General features: G+C 41.5%; 1 protein-coding gene across 12 annotated transcripts in view; it reads right to left on the bottom strand.

Annotated features, from left to right (window-relative positions):
• The window catches only part of chb (chromosome bows), a 228,678-nt gene that overhangs the window by 107,966 nt on the left and 102,750 nt on the right, over nucleotides 1–17,962 (bottom strand). The gene's annotated exons all lie outside the window — the stretch shown is intronic.

Here is a 17,962-nt window from a genome sequence, read left to right as displayed (position 1 = left end):
GTGGAGTTTGTGGAGGAGCCCTTATGCTGACGCGAGCTAATGGGAGGGGAGCGGTGCGTCCGTGCGAAATGGCGAGGTGGAGGAACGCACGAAGGAGTGGAATATCTGACGAGCACCCTATCGTGAGCGACCAAAAGTCCCGGACGCCAAGGGGAAGGAGGGAAACGGCCTGAACCCGGAATGATGAGGAAACATAACTCCAGTGCCCGGATTGCCGTTTTCCTCCGACTAGAGCTTTCCCGCACGAAACTTTCGACGAGGTGACTTCGAGTGAAAACTTAGTACTAGGATACCCCCTAGGAGTGTGGCAATGGCTGTGATGGGTCGCCTAGGCGTCGATATTTTAGCACAATATGGGGTATTGTATCATACAGACCACATAAGGCTTGGCCTCACGATACCGTTAAAGCAAGAAAGATTCTGGAACCGCAGATCAACGATGAATTTCTTATTGAAATTAAATTTACAAAATCTTTCAGCAGAAGAGATTACAACAAACGTCAACTACGTTCCTGGTTTTACGTGACTAATGTCGTAATAACCCGGTTATGCAGGATAATACATATATTCCAAGAAAATGGAGCGTCGGAATAGCGCATTCCGGAAACGTTGCTAAATAAGTTCTAACGACGTATATTTATGTATAACTTTTTGGACTCTCATCAGTCTTGTTTTCTAGTAATGCTGGCGTTCTCCAAACCAGGGCGCTTCAATGAACCAACACTAACCGGGGAATTTTGGACTCGCATTTTCTTTGATTTTCCCTGGCTTCCTAAGTATTTAACAAGTCTGCGAAAACAAACGTACGAGTACAAGCCTTACACGACCCTTAAAGGTGTAGACAAGGCAGCAAAATAAAGTGAATTCAGGTAAATCGACAGGATGGGACTCACATTTTCGAATATTTGTGCCGGGATTCAATGACTAAGAGTTTAATTAAATGAGTTCCCCTCCTCCGTCCCACGCATAAGGAGGAAATAGCTGCACAATAAAGGAAAGAGCTCCTCTTCCACGCTATTGTGCTCCTTTGTTTCCATTTATACGCGCCACTTGGCAAGGAAACGGTTGCGCACCCTCAGTGAAACTCCGAAAGAGAAAACCTTTCATTTTAAGAGCTGCATCCCGCTTTCTCAGTCCGGCAGCAAGTTAAAATATGAAAAATTAACAATTAATTGTATAATACTTTGAAGTACTTTAAGGTACTACCTCCCGCGAAACTTCAATGATTGGAAAACTCTTCAACATGTTACAAATAAAATTATAATGATTTTTCACATTAACTATCGAAGTGTTTGCTTTAATAAATGAATAAGGGATATATTTCGCACTCATACCAGAACGTGATCAATAATATTTTACGTAGACCTTTTTTCAGAAGTTCAGAAAGTAAGCAAACAGCACAAAGGCAAAAACATAATGGCGAAAGTATTATTAAGAGAGTACCCCCCAAACGAATACGGAAACTGATACGACTAGAATCAAATGCCGACCATCTTTCTGATGGTAAAAACGTTACATAGCAATGATTGAAATAAACAATTAACCCTCTCAAAATGTATACAGCTTAAAACTATTCGAATGAAAGTAAAAATAAAAATTGACCCAACTTACCACCAGGAGTGTTCTCATTCAAAAGCAAGCAAAGTAACACTTACCTGTAACGAAAAACAGAAATACATTAGTGCCAGAATATTTAACACATTCTACTTCACTAAAAATTAACATGAATAAAGTATCCACAAAAAATAGAATTTCCGTGGCCATATATATTGAGTAACCTAAGAATAAACCATACGCCGAGGGTGAGCTGTTGCCCCGGGGCAAAAAATGACCGAGCCACATAGCACATCAGGAACACTGACAACAGGGAAAGTAAGGGATGGCCGGTCACAGGAATACGTACTACACCATATTTGACTCAAGCTAGAGAATTGAAGAGTTGTGAGGGGATGAGGTCTCGATAACTGCTTCCATGGGGGGGAACCATTCGGGACGTCGTACGAATAATTTACCCCTCGGCAAGTAAAAACGCAGCGTCAATTTTTTCTCCTTATCCTCTTCTATTTCCCAGGAGAGCCATAAGGACCTGGTCATGCTTCTCTCGCACACGGTCACATAATTCGTTCGGAGATCTTCCTTTCGCCCGCAGCGAGGAAGGGGGCATTACACTGGGGCCTTGCCAGAAGGTTGCTGGGGGGCGCGGGCGAGGAATGAGAAGGAAGAGAGAAAGATGGACGGGAATAAGCCAGACCTCGGGGTGTAGGCCACCTGCGGCTCCCATTCGGACACCCGCAAGGCACAGTCACGTGTTTAAATTTGCATGGATACTCCGCCTCGCGGACCTAAGCGTAAAGCATGGAATTCCCTCGAGCAATACCCCCCAGCCCCTGCGCGAACATTTGATTTTGAATAACTCGGTTCAGTCTGGCCACAGGAAACCATAGCAAGGAAAAATATTCCAAGGTTAGTGAAACCTTGATCAAATTTTCTTTCACGTGTGATGAGATTTTTATCAATAGACCGTGTTCTCTTATCTCAAGTGCCGAAAAATTATCCTTGATAGAGACCGCCCTCGACTCAACAACATGCGAGTGATACTGTACTCCGATGAAAAAATTTTTACATTCCAAATTCGTCAGCTTAATAATTCAAAGTGCACCTTACGTTTCTCGGTTGTAATACTAAAGCTTCGGATTTTAGGAGAACAAATTCAACATGGCGATGTTTTATTTAAGGGACGAAAGAGGTTTTTATAAAAAATAAATGGATTACCACCTTGTAAACGCACGTATGTTACAATACCTACTTCTGCAGGTGTAAATATCCATTGTTGTTATGAATTCCTACAAATCACAAATTGAATTGTAATCGAATGTTTTACTAATGACAATGTTTCCTAATCTAACAAGAATCCAAGAAAATTCCTATTTAGTATTTAATTAATGGTTTCACAAATCGATTAGTTGGCATGGACCCAGGTAATGGAATTATTTGCGTCAGTCAAGGGTCGATGGATGCTTCTCAGATTCCATTATGTTTTGCTTTTGAAACAGCACTTCCGCGGCAACTGTACAAGGACCCAAGTCATGAACTCTTAAAAGGTCTGACGATGCCCAAAAGACCAGGGGAGCTCGGCACCCCCAGCGCAAGAAACAACAGCGATCTGAAGGTAGAGAGTGGGGCGGATGGAGTGCACTGGAGGGAGGGAATGGTTGGCAGGAGAGGGCGGAGGGGGAACGGATGGAAGAGCCAAGGAAGGGGAAGGGGGGAACGACTGGTGAGAAGAGGGGGCCGGAAGGGTAGAAGAGAAGAGATTGGGAGGGTGGGAAGCAAACGGGAATGAAAAGATGGACGAGGGTAATTGGATAAGGGTTTAGACGGACAGATGGGGAGAGTGGATAGAGTACGACGACGACTGGAGGAATAGAGCGAGCGTAAGGGGGTGGTTAGTCCATGCCTAAGGGCAGCAAGGGTAATTAAAAGGTACACCGGATGAACGGGCATTGGGAATTAATGGAAACTAAAAATGTTTAAGTCAAGGAGTGGACATATAATTCCCACTTTTCATTTACTGGGTCCCAATAAACACCCAAATATTCACGCAATTACGATTTATGTGAAGAATAGTGCGACTTTATGCAAGTAATTCATTACTAGGCATTACGATCTACGCAGTAGATAAAATTCTTCATATAAAAACCATGTAGAAAAAAAATCCCAAAACAGCTTAGTCCTCCATTTGTATTTAAGAAAAAAAGACCAGACTCTTAGAAACAAACAAGGGTAAGCCTGCCAATTCAGACAGGGAGAGCACCCAGGCAATCACATCCACATAATGACAAAATCCGGCTTTGCAATGGAAGAGACTTCATAGGGAGAGTCTACATTCCAAAGCCTCAACTGCTAAGGAACTCAAGGTAATTGCAGTCCAACAGCGCGAAGCATAGCTGAAGGATATTTCTCCCCTCGGAACCTCCATGTTGTTTGGATTATAACAGCCATAGATAGATAATTAAATAATATTTTATTTCACAAACAAATGAAAGTATTTCCAACTAAATTATATTTTCCACTGAAATACAGATGATTATTTGGAAGATTTTGTGGCGAGACTTCGGCTTCAATATTATCCATCTCTCTGTGACTGATCTCTCAGTATTCATCGGTTTCAATAACGCCGACACAAATCTGGATTAGGTTTAACTCTAAGACGGAATAATGCCATTTCGCAATGTTAGTAATAGTAAGTGCAAACTGTACCTCAAACAAATCCTCTGCTCATAAATATTCAAACTATAAGGGGGAGAGACAAGTTCGCCGAAAAACGACACGGGCAAACTTGACCTCTTCTAATGAAGGGAGTAGGGAATTTGCTTCGAGAGCTCTGGTACGAGAAAGCTCCTCGGGAGAAAGAGATGCCGACACCCTCCCGATAATAGGATAAGAAAAGACGAGGAACAAGCGGCGATGGGCCGCAATGGGATTGGTTCCTGAGGGCTACGACGGGAAGGGGAGAACAACACGAGAGGCAGGGAGGACGCGCAAGAGAAAGACTGGGAAGCGGGGAGAGACAGAGGGAAGGCGGTGGGGTAGATAGCCACGGAACGGATACCGGGAAGACGGGTGGACGGAATACTGAGACGAAAATGAATGGGGGAAAAGAAAGATATACGTGGAGTAGAGATGGAAAGGAATTAAACGGATCCTGGGAGGGACGCATAATTGGAGCGTATCGAAGGCACCGGAATGAAAGGAAATGGTCTGAAGACAAAAAGAGAGGAGAAATAGACAGGAGAGGAATGGAGAGGAGGAACTGAACGAGCCAACAACGGGGCGAGAACGCTCCTAACTTTCGCATCTCGCGAAATACTTCGCGTGGAATTCCCGGCGGCAGGGCAGCCTGCAGAAGAGCCAGTTGGATGGAATTCCAAACGCCCTCTGAGTATCGGCTACATCTCTAAACTGGACCGCGGACAAAGTTAAAATAACGACGGTCACCTGGAATTCCACTAGTAACGGAATGGAGGAGGGAAAAAAATTAGGGAACAATATGAAAGTATTTCTTCGTGTCGAACACATAAGGGAAAACCTATAGATTTGAGAAGTTAAGAATATTGCAAAAATGTCTAGATTACCCGCTAATGAACGAGTGGTATTATTAACATCTCACAAATAATCGAATAAATCGAAATAAAATTTACTTCCGGCTATAAAAAAGAATGTGTTGCAAACTGATAGCCGGAAACTCAGATAAGCTTCACTTACACTTATCGGAGACTGCTGATTCTTTTGCTTGGATCGTTAACAATAGCCAAGAGTCCCATCTTTCCCACACAGCATATCAGCACACCAAGTCATCGAAAAACAAATACCGACGAATCGAATTTTTTTCTTTGGCGACTCTGACGATTGGCTAACGCTATCAACTCTACCTCCATCATGCTTGATCAAAAAAATTAGTGTGCAGCCAAACGTTCCCAATTTGACAAAAATGTACGCTTGGCCCATTATCCAGTCGCCACTATACTCTTGACGGTCTACTCCGTAGTCTATAAGTATCGTCAAAACAACTATAAGCATTAGCTTCACACTGCTGTTCACACGTCATAATTTCCTTGGTTGGAGCAAGGCTCTGTTCTTCCACCACAATGGCCCCTTTTCCCGGGTCGCATTCGTAACTAACCTCCGTCATCAGTAATTAAACTGGAAAGGTAACATGAATTATTTTTTCAGAGCTCTTTGAGTTCCACGAAGACTTGATTTGGTTAACATTGATTGTGCTTGTCTTTCAGAAGTCTCGTCACATTGCCTCATGCTGAGATATCCCGATAAATACAAAGTATGTTTGTACCTGGACATGGAACTATGTGATAAAAGCGGTAGCACCGCAATAAATTATATTCATGATACCCAAAAAGGTTTTTTTCAATTTCGAACCAACAAAAATGCATTAGTTCTATTTATTTCGCCTCAAGTTGCTCTTAAGGACCGTGCAGTCTATAAATGTGAACGCTAAATTATCGATTTAAAGGCTAAGAAATTTAAGCTATTAAAAGGACCTCGAATTTTGGCCAAATTTGATTATGATTTCTTAGATGGATTTTCAATGACCAGTGAAGAACTATCACTGGCCATTGTCCAACTATCACAGATATCTAAGAAATAATTTAAAACTGTAATAAAATCAAGTGTCTTCATAAGCTCTCGCTAGCCTACAACTATTAACGGCAATACTAGCAAAAAAATCAGCTTGGTTCTTTACCAGTAGCGTCGTAAATTACATATACCAAAGTAATAAAAAAACAGCCAAGTGCCTCCATTTTGTCGAATAAATTAGACATACACCTTGGAATTGTTAAACTGGCGAATACTGTGCAGGAAAATTAAACCAGATATAAAATCTGCCTATCCACGCTGCGATACCATAAAATTTTAATTACACCTTCTCAGAGTAAAAACACAACATTTATTAGGACACTGAAAGTAATAATGCTTTCCTTACTCATCTATGGCAACCAGAAATCGTTTTCAAATGTAAATTATTTCCAGTAAAACACTCACTTGGAGTGAAAAAATATCAAATTCCTTTAATTGATTGCGCACTTCGTGATGTACATGAAAAAATATTGTACACAGAATTGAAAAAAATAATTCCTAAAAGTTGAAGCTTCATATTATGCGAAGTGAGTAAAAAGTAGACATTGAGTAAGAAAAATCTGCATAGTAACGGTCAATTTTCTCGTAAGATGTGCAATGCTAGAATTACACTTTTTTTTGTAAATGGGATATTTTCTCAAGTTATGGTACATCAAACAAAATGCAAAACCTTTGACTTTCCTAGGAAAACCGCTTTGGCCCTCAAAGAATTATATACCAAACAGAATACACCAAACAAATAGCGAACAATTTTCACAGTATATTTGAATGTGAGAAGGAGAGAAATTGTATCGTTATGAAGGCATTAAAAGAAATGAATGACAGCCGTAAAATCTGAAAGCAAAATGAAAAGCGTAACCGCGGAGAATTACGTCCCGCATCGATCTTCGCGGTCGACAATTAACTTCCTAATTCCTTAAGACTTATTCGTCGTTTCGCTGTCGACATCGATGAACCTTGAAAATATTCCTGTTCGCTATCCTTCAAGGTGGATTATAGTTAAAAACTCGAGCACGTGCAAAATAGGAGCGCCGTGACGACACAGTTTCTCTATTTCTCCCGGAGTGGAACTGCCTTTGCGCGCACCCAAGATATTGGTACGCACGGAGTGCGGCAAGTCATTTCCAAACAGTCCTCGGGATACTAGAAGCCTTGCCATGAAGAACGTCACTCTCGATCGAACTCTTTATAGAGCAAAGACTTATGATCCAAGACTTTCTACAGCCATTCACTAACTTCGTAAAAGCTCAATGCAAAGCTCGTAAAAGCTTGAAACAACAAAGTCGGCCCCTCGATGCAAAATGATAAGCAGACAATGAAGATAGACAGTGGGGTGGTCAATGAAAATAATTAGGCCAGCCGGCGCCACAATTCATACTCTCCATCATAGAGAGTATGCGGCCTTGTCTCACAGAGGCATCAAAGCAATACTTCCCACTTGAATCTGTCGCGCCGATTACGTCTGATAGTAATTAAGGGTAAGTCGAGTAATTTTGGCACTTTACTTGATGTCGCTGTGATAAACAACGTCATAAGCTAGAGAAAACTTAGGTTCTGACGCATTATTTCAGCATCACATACTATAGATCATAACTGCACTGCAATGAACGTGTCGAAGTCAATTAGACAACCAACTGGGCAGTTTGGACATCGAATAGGCTGCACGTGACGGTTGTTCATTAGTGAGTACGTAGCCACATGAAAGAACCGATCGGTGAAATCCATAGAAAGAAGATGAAAAAATAACTTACATCAGCCGCACTACAGAACTTAAGTTTTCGTAGAGTTGATTTTTACGGAGATCGGACGAAAAACAACCTATATGGAAGCAGTAGATAATTTCATATCTGGAAATCTTCAATCTCTTATTCCGAAAAAATTAGGAACAGAAACTTATCCATAAAAATCAGAATCCACACGTTATCTCATTATCTATATAAATCAGAATTCACATACGTCATCTGTCTTATATTTTACTGATAGTTCCTGTAAATATACCACTTCCAGCTCGGTAGAACACTGTTTGAAAGCTCCATTCCGCAAAAGAGTACAAATGCCAATAAAAGTATATGTATGCCACGACATAACGTAAGGCTTCGCCGTGATTGTGCCGAGTTTGACGGAACAAGGTAAGGATTCTCGCGGGGGTCTTATGGCCATTAATTTTCCAAGCACGAGGCTATTATGGCTCGAAGCTTAGCGCCATGGATATTCCCTCGACGGCTAATTACACTAAATAAAATGTATTCATATGTGCCCTGAAATTCCAAGGCTTATCAGCATAGCGGTTCGAGTTACTTATCGACAATTACTGTGAACCTGACCATCATTTATGCTCTCAAGGTTGGCATGGGAAAATAAACCAAACATCCGTTGAAGAAGATTTCAATGCCATTCATTAACAAACTGGGAGGACAACTGAGACGATTCCGATTTGCTTCGCCTCCTGAAGTACTATTTCCACTGAGCAACGAACGACGCTAACTAATTTGGCGGGTCACTCCTATCTAAGTCAAAGGAGATTAGAGAGGTAGGCTTAGGCGCCAACGTTGCAATAACTTCAGTCTGCACTCGTTTGAAAAAAGATCGGTTCTCGCAACATGCCTTCCTCAATGGCACTCCGCCCACTATTCAGCACTATAGCCTAACAACTAAGTCAAATTTTAAGTAGCTCGAAAGGAGATGCAGATGCTAGAAATATAAATTTTCAAGATGGAAGATTTGTTTTGACTTCCCGTCAATACGTTAAATTCAGCTTCGTTTTATCAGAGCATCTCAATTTTCGCAGAACCTACTTGGGTATACGCTAACTTTTAATTAGTTTTATTATTTAGTGATGCTGAAATTGAGCAGGAAATATTTTCACGGTGACGACTTAACTCCTATTAATAAAAAGCAATCTTTAGTCGCTCGTGTCCGGAGTAACAACCTCGGCCGATTTGGTGTGAATTATTAAGTGAAAGCTCCACACTGAACTTCGTTCCATTTTTGCCAAGTTCAACAGATTAAAAAGCTAATTTAATTAGATCCTTCACCGACGCCGATAGAAAACTGGTTTACAACAGGGGCGGATGAGAAGGAAGCAACACGGCCGAGGACGAGGGAGGCTCCAAATCCAGGAGCTAAGAAGGTGCGAATCGACACCGAGGCGCGGCTCGGAGTCGTTCGGATTCACGACGCCGATGAGGAGACGAGCGAGGGCGGGAGAGTAGTTTTCTAGGGCGGAAGCCCCTTTAGCGCTTCAATGCGGGATGGAGTGAGAAGCGAGGGAGGGCACCCACTCTCCATCCCGCCAAATGACGGACGCCTCGTGGAACTGACACTTTTTCGGGCACGTTGCGATCGCGATAGATGGGTGGTTGTGAAACAGGGGAGAAGTGAGTGCGCGACGCACCAAAAGACTTATCCTTCATGCTTTTCTCTCCGACCCGTCAGTCGTCTCGCCAATTCCGCTCTTCGGTGCAATGGGTGACGGAAATTAAAAAGGGCCCCCCGCTCAATAGTTCAGCCAACCGAGCGATGGCGGGAGGGGAAAAGTGGGTATCAATGGCTGCGACCATGATATTCTGACACGCACACGACAAAGCCTTCTTTCCAACGCATATCCGTCGATAAGGGATTAGTTGCGGAGGTACTTCTCACCTCGAAGACGGAAAGGTTTACACTCTCGGCAATGGGCTGGTCGTGGAGGCGTCTTTGAGGAGATAAAACATAGCTAGGGACCAATAACTAAGCATAAAACTGGAACAACTATCACCGGATGTCGAAATATTTCCACTTATTTCGAATAAATCCCTTCCTATACAATTTTAGATGCGCGTAAACACAAGCCCAAGTATACAAAGGGCCCAATGGGACTCATATAAGTGGGAACTAAAGAATTAGAGCAATTATATTTTCAATATTTACCGGACACAAGGAAACACCAGAGTTAATGCAGGAAATGAAAATTATCCAGCGAAGACGTTTAAAGAATCACCTTAATGTTCATTTGCAAGTACAGGTTATTATACATTTAATAATTAAATCACTCAAAGACAAATTCCAAAGAAACTGCGGGAGATGCCGCAGCAGTTACTTCTGAGTCATCCGCTAATTTTCATTGCAATGCAAATTTCAGAGTGTTAAATCACTCAAATTAATTTGTCGAAAGAAAGCTCGACCGCGCCAAGAAAAAAATACGAACAGATAAATGACACACGACAGATTCGTCTGCTCCAAAACCTCATCGCGAGTGACATTCGTGTTTCACAAAAAATATTTTCGTTCTAATTCCCGAGACGAAGTCAGCCCGCAAAAAGTGGATGAAAGAGACAGCAAGATGTTGAAGACCCGTAGACGAGAGACTGTTAGGTTAACGGGAAAGAGAGTGGCATATAAGTATTTATAAAAAGGAGAGGAAAGTTTGAGTAGTCGAAAACATATTATCGGCTACAATTTGCTTATAATAGACCAAAATGATTCATCACTCAACCGAGATGTTCGATATTTTTCAACGACCACCCATATCATATTCCTACACAAGACTCATTCCATATCCTACCCATTGTAAGAAATTTGAAATCACTTAAACACTAATATTATTTTTTACGCTTAAGACATTACCGAAGTAATCACGTGGAAATATACAGTCAATCAATCAACTTAGCGCACACTGTAGAACAGCTTAAGGAAAATATAACGGGAAGACACTTTTACGCTAGAAGAAAATTAACCTTCTATCTGCCCTCATAAACCTATGAATCCAAACTCAAAAGAAGATTCTATTCGAAAGTTTATCTTAAACCCGAAGAGGTGGCAACCGTGCGAGTGTCGGGGGCACTCAGGGGTTTCACACATTTCTCAGTCATTCTAACGAACCAAAATAGGCACATAATACCATTACTGTAATGAAGCTTCTTTTCTTGAAACGTCACTCTCGCGATTATTTTTAGGGTACACAGAGAGATGAGGAGGCAACTTATAAGTACGGTGAAGAGAGTTTCGAGTGATTTGGAACACTTTATTGAAGAGAAATATTGGGTAACAAAGATTTATTCTCTAAAAATCACGTAAAAAGACGTCAGCCCCACGGGAATGAACTCAGCGGAAACCTACAATTAAATATTTACGATACTCCAGCGTACTATTACAACAAACGATGCGGTCTTTATCACGAATCGAATCATCACAAGGCAAAAACAATCCAATCCAAGATGGTCACTTAGGAACCGAAATGTCATAATTTAAATGAAATGGAGGACCGTTTCCCATTCGACTACTGCCAATCGTGTTCACGAAAGTTCAAAATTTCCGAATCATTCACCAATATAGAGCAATGAAGAAATAGAAAACAGCCACAAGGAAACAAGAATTGTATGCAATTAATTAACTTCATTACCCCTCAGTACTAATGGTCATGGCATTGAAATTCAAACCGAAGAACTTTAAATAAAAAACAGAAAAAAATTAACTCTGGACATCATAGTAAATATAATTACAAATAGGTAAAGAAAACTAATAAGAGTTAACGCCTAATTGAGGCTTATTAACTTCTTATATATCATGTCATAACTGTTTAAATTATAATAGCGTAATTTTGGCAATACAAATATTTTGAATTGCCAAATATTAACCGAAAATGTATGTTATCTGAAAATATTTTGCACACAAATATTTTCAGATTATATAATCTACTTGATCGTGACGAGTTAATGGAATAGACCTGGTTACCAGGCTTGTGAAAAATTCAGTTGTTGTGGAAGACAGCTTTAGTTAGAAATAATATATTTTAAGAGCATCTTTCTCATTATATATCACAGAATTTGCCAAATAAAAAAAAACAAGTTTCATGAGCTGCGGGAGGACTGACGAAAAGCGAAAAACTGAAACAAATTGGCATTTTGTGCACAAAAAATAATGCCAAAAAACAGTTACGCATTGCCGGCATATACGAGTAAGTGTCGCATGGAAAAACGTTCGTTACCTAAAATAAGTCGAGATCAAACTTTTTCATATCCCACTAAGTTCAGTGAGAGAAAAATAAATTCCGCGATCAAAATTTGTCCCTGAATGGAAAATAACGGAAGGAACACGGAAACAGAGATACATAGCTGAGCTAAACAGGCGTTGAATCGCCTTATCCGAGGGAAGCATTTTTTTCGACTGAGAAATGAAAAGAAACACACTGTGAGATGATAAGTGGGCTTGCATTAAAATGACAAAAGAAATTCCGCACGTTGCGAGAGGGCGAGCCCATTGAAGAAACATACAAAGGGAAAGAAGGCGCAGGTGGTCCGGTGGTGGGGAGGGACCGCGAGAGAGAGAGAGCGCGCGAGTGTGTGTCCCGCCCGTCACGGGCGACTCTCTCCACCTCGTAAGATATGGGTGGACGTGGGTGAAGGGGCTGAAGGTCACGATGAGTTCACGTGTGGAGGGTGGAGAAGGCGCTTAACATACTCGGAAGGGAGTGGGTGGCAACGAGGAGGTGGGTATGGTTTAGTGATGGAATAAGCGTATCCGTCCACTGATATCACTGAGTGGCGCATCACTCGCGGAGGATGGCGCACTTGGCTCGAAATCCATGGTGGGGATCGAGCGGAGCCCAGCGGGCGCATTTAGGCGTGCGTTTAAGGGGGCGGAGGGAGTTGGATGAGGGAGGGAAAAAAAGCGAGGCGAAGGATCCGAGGAGAGTAGCTTGGGTCGCGGATCATCCGACCGAGAAATTACCAATTAGGGGCGTTTGCTCGGCTACGGAGAGATTACTGCGAGATCGCGCACCACCAACACCCGGAAACGCCCGCTCCCCACTTTCAGACCCTCTCTTCCCACCTCCCCGTGGTGGCCCTCGGGCCATTGCGATGGTTTTCGGGTGGGGGCGAGTGTGGGACTATCCTCGGCAAGCTCTTGCGAGAACCCTTCGGATCGAAGCTGAAAGAGGGGGACGGGGCGCGCTGTGTTGGTGCACTGGGAGGATGCTGGCGATGTGGAGGCAATTTGCTCCCACCTTCTCCTCCATAATGATCATCGTCATCGATTCAAATTTTCCACGGCGCGCGTTCGGATTTAAGCGAACGTATAAAAAAATATCACTGCGTTCATCGATAGGAGATTGCCACCTACGCCTTCGAAAATACAAATTGTCAATGGCTCATTAATAAAGACATTAGGCCCTGAAAAACGCATGACGATAACGCATTTTCTAAAAAAAGGTTCGGTATTTTATTCATACGCAGCCTTCAAGGTCTATTCAGTTTCTCATCGGAGGCAACTGTCACACCGATATGGTAGGTAAAAGACGAAAAGCATCCGCATTAAGACACTTAGTCAAAGATTGATTTACTAAAAAAAATCAACTCAGTTCACGTAAAGAGGAAGGTCGTTGGCGCCAATGTTGCGCGTCTCACGGTGATGAAAATAAAATAGAGTCGTACATCCCGCTCACGTGTATTCTAATCGCCAGGAAAACCCCCTTCTTAACAGGAGTGCCCTCTCAGTACTTCAGAGCCGCCTGTTATCGAGACGTACCTCATATTTCAGGTCGAACGCAACGCGGTGCATTAGAACACGATCAGGATAATGTTTGAATGATGACACTTTACTTCTTTACTCCCGTTTTGTCGATACTAGACAGTAGGTAATTTAAATGCGAGGGGCTTTAAACCGAAACTGATTTCTCCAAAGATCAAAACCAAATTAAAGTCCACCAATTTGGTCCAAAGAGAATTGGCGTCGGGCAGGTGTGCAATAATTGGCCCACCCATCTAGCCGATTAAATGCGATACCGCAACGATAAGAACACCCAGGTCAGAACTCCGCCCGTACAGTTTACTGGCAACTAATTTCACGGAACGCATTTTAAAACGAATTACTATTGCTTTTACATTAATGGGAGAAGAACCTACACTAAGAACCGATTTAAACCTCCCGAGTTGACAGCAAACAAATTGTACTCATTTTTTGAACAAACTGTGGTGGCTTTTAAGAGTTCTACTGAAAAATAGATGCAATCCTGGAAACTAGAAACTAGGACATCCTGGATCTGCAGCATCACAATTTCACTGGTGTTGAGAAATGACGCAAGTAATTATTTCGCATCCGAAACTGCGAAACATTTAGGTACTCTTTCAAAATAATGATTAAGTTATATGACTTACTTGAGTACACTAAGAGTTATTTTAGGGGCAAAAACTACCTTTTGAGCAATTCAAAAATTAAAATCGTAATATGAATATAAAATGGATACGTATGAATTAAGTTAGAAACTATTCCCAATGTAAGCCCCGGAACCATTTCAATGGGAAATTAAAAGGAATACAACGATTCATAACGATTGAAGATTAAATTCACAAATTGCATGGAAATAAAACGAGAAAAGGGAGTCAGCCCATGTTTCCTGCCGATAAATCGAACACGGAGGATTCCTTTGTTCCCGAGTCGGCATGGCTTAGTCTATTGTTTGGAGACAAGTCTTCATTTTCGTCATCTTTTGTCTTTCGCTCATGGGGGCCATTATAACTGAACTGGAATGAGGGTCTTTAATGGATCCCATTTCCTACCATTATAGCAGTAAAAGGCAGAGGCACGGAAATACCACTTTCTTATAAGTATTCTCCCTTTCCAATGACTCCAACGTACTCCTTCTAGACCCGCCTTCCACGGCCTCCAAAGATGATCTACGGATTAAACTGTTTTACTGTTTGACCTTTTGACCTATGCATAGTAAATGCGCATTCACTGAACAAATAAACCCATCTGGTTACTATAGGGCGAATCACTTCACTTTTATCAAAAGCTAAAATACATGAAAAAGTACACTCGACAATATATGAAAAGGTATACTCTAGCACAACGATGCTTAACACCATGTTACTCCAAAATGAGTGGCCAAGAACACTACTCTCTAGAAGGCATAACGTGTCTCCTCGGTCACACTTATGACATAGGCAACAAAACTGTCACATGTCTCTAATGTTGCATTCGCCGCATTAATTGCTAACCTGCCCACTTTCCACTCTTCTCAATCAAATGTCATAACTACATCGTGCACAAGTAAGCCCAACTAAAACCAAAATTTGACAGATAAATATTCACAATCGTCAGAAAAATAGGCAATACATGGTGACAATCACAAGTCCGAATATAAATGTTAAGGGGAATTGGTTCTTCCAAACAAGAGTGATTTAAATCATAGCAAAGTGTACTGTACTCCATAGTTAGGACATGCAAATCTATTCAATTGAGGTGGAATTTTAACCGCATCCCACCACAATTGGATATTTTTCCTAGAAGCTTCATTAAAGAGAGTGTCCTTTCGACTGAAAATTATCGGACATGAGGGAAATCGAAAATTTTAAAGAAAACCGTAAGAATATTTTACGCAATGCGCAAAATCTTTGATGTCAGGTAAAATTTCAAATTCATTAAGTCAACCACCGCATACAGCAGCATAACATCTGCACTCCATGAAGAATGATACATTAACCACAGGATATCCAACGTTAACGCGTTCCGGAATTCTCTTTTTCACGATTCCGAGATTACTTGTAGAATTTTCAAGTGAATTTTCATGCCGGATTACTTCAATAGCTCACAATTCCTGAGCTATTAAAAAAGAGGGGTGGTATGTGAGCTAAGGCTACGGAATATGCGAGGCTACAGATTTTGAAACATATTAACATATTCCGGCGGAGTTAACCTAATGGATAGCATAGCTACTAACTTACCGAGTCTGGGCTTGTGTTTTTATGGCGTGAGGAGTGTGCATGGTATTGTTAATTCGTTCAAGTAAGTTACCATTGATGCGATAAGAAAATACCACATCTGCCGAAGCTTACACATAAATACAACTACCCGTATGTAAATGTGCTTTATAACGTAAAACCACAACTACTACGTCCCAATAGCATCATTAAGCCCATCAGTGCATCAACCACACGATAGGATGAATAGGGAAACTGCTTATGCATGCCCTCCAGGAGCTTCTGTTATTGCTTCTGTACTTGCAAGATGATGAACAGAATTTATTAGGCAAAATGTGCCCGACAATACATGAGGCGATATTACAGAATATCTTGGGCTCAATATAGACTACTTTCTCACACTTAACACCTTTTAAGATTTCCAAACGGCCTGACAATTGGGAGCCACATCTTGAGACAAATATAGAATCATAAAAAATGAGTTACTTTAATATTTACATGTGTGTATATATATATATATATATATATATATATATATATATATATATATATACACACACACACACACACACACACACACACACACATACATAAATGAATTAAGACGATAGAATCGAAGTGAAACGAAAACTGTTTATCAGCTAACGCCATTTCTAATAGATCCTGGAATCCAAATTTTAATTCCGGTACCCAAAATGAATCGATAGGGCCCCCACAAGTCGCTGATAAAAGATGTCTTTCCGAGTCTGGGATTGAGTTGTGACGGAAGCGCGTCAATAGCATCATTTGTAATTCAAGAGTCGTCATCCCGCAGACGGGGCTCCGAGTGATGTCTGGTGGTGGGTCGTGTTCACCTCACCACCGCGGCCTTCGGAGAGAACACCGCACGCTGAAACGCATACGCGTGAGAGCAATAGAGTAAAAAATACAACACGGGAAGCAGCAAGTCAGTCGCGAGTGACGCACTATTCGCGGCTGAAAAGGCAGAGGCTGGTCGGGCGGCAGAAAGTGGAAAGAGACCGGTTGTACGGAGACGATGCCAACAGGCGGGCATTGCATTGTAGGTGCATGCACCCAAGTCATAGGTGCACTCGAGAACCCCATGACGAACTTGCTGCCCGCATATTGAACACAGTGAATACGCTAGTATTTCACAATTGCTCACCATTGAAGGCAAAACATCACCTACGTTACATCAAAGTGAAATCAGGAGAATTTAGAGTAAGAGAGAGTAACCCGGAATCGGCTAGTACGTAGCACACACAACTTTAACATACCTGTATTTATCGAATATTAATGAACTATTATAGGTTACTCGAGGTGCACTGTTATTATCTGTAATGAGGCATGACCCGTGTAAAGCTATTTACGCTGACACTTTTATTTTATTGCCAAATTAGTTTAGCAAACACTTTCTTTTTTAAAATGGTTATTTCACACAAAACAAAGAATCGACACCAATCATTTTCAGCTTCATTTAGCTGAAAAAATTTATATTTTATGGTTTTTTTGTCCGCTTTAAGTGTTTTATTCGGGATTAACGTTAACTGATTTTACTAGAGAATTGTGTCAGCAGCAGCAGTTGCAAGTTGAAACATGTTCAGTTTGCCTACGCCTGTGTTTGATAATGCTTTCCACAAAGATGTTTCTCCACACTGGGGAAGAGGAAAACGTCAAATTTGGCTAGATCTTGATTAAAGGGTACTAGAACTACATCGACTACATGGGACGATGATAAACACACTTTACCTGTACATTAGGTACACCGCGAGATAATCGCCATTCCGCGATGAGTTATGCATAACCACTCACAGACTCATAAGCATTTTTTTTCTCAAAGCGTGGGAGGCACACAATAGGACTTTCAATATTTCTGATAGTATTTTTGACGTTATTCGAAGATCTCTCACAATGCCTACAGCGATTATAAAGTTTACTTCCGCGATAGCCATGGCAGGAGCTCCGGGTCCGCCGTCCTTCGAAATAGATTAAATCCCCAATTAACACCTTTTAAACTATCTATCAGCTGCGTTATAGGTAATGGCAGACTACATAATCCTTGTGCACCATTGCATGAGCCTCGGCTGACGGGTGTGTCCAGGCGAAATCAATTTATCGTGCAGTGC

Source organism: Hetaerina americana, unplaced genomic scaffold (assembly GCF_022747635.1).
Source record: "Hetaerina americana unplaced genomic scaffold, ioHetAmer1.1.p SCAF_1, whole genome shotgun sequence".
NCBI classification, from domain to species: domain Eukaryota; kingdom Metazoa; phylum Arthropoda; class Insecta; order Odonata; family Calopterygidae; genus Hetaerina; species Hetaerina americana.
This window is presented reverse-complemented; position numbering and strand designations above follow the sequence as displayed.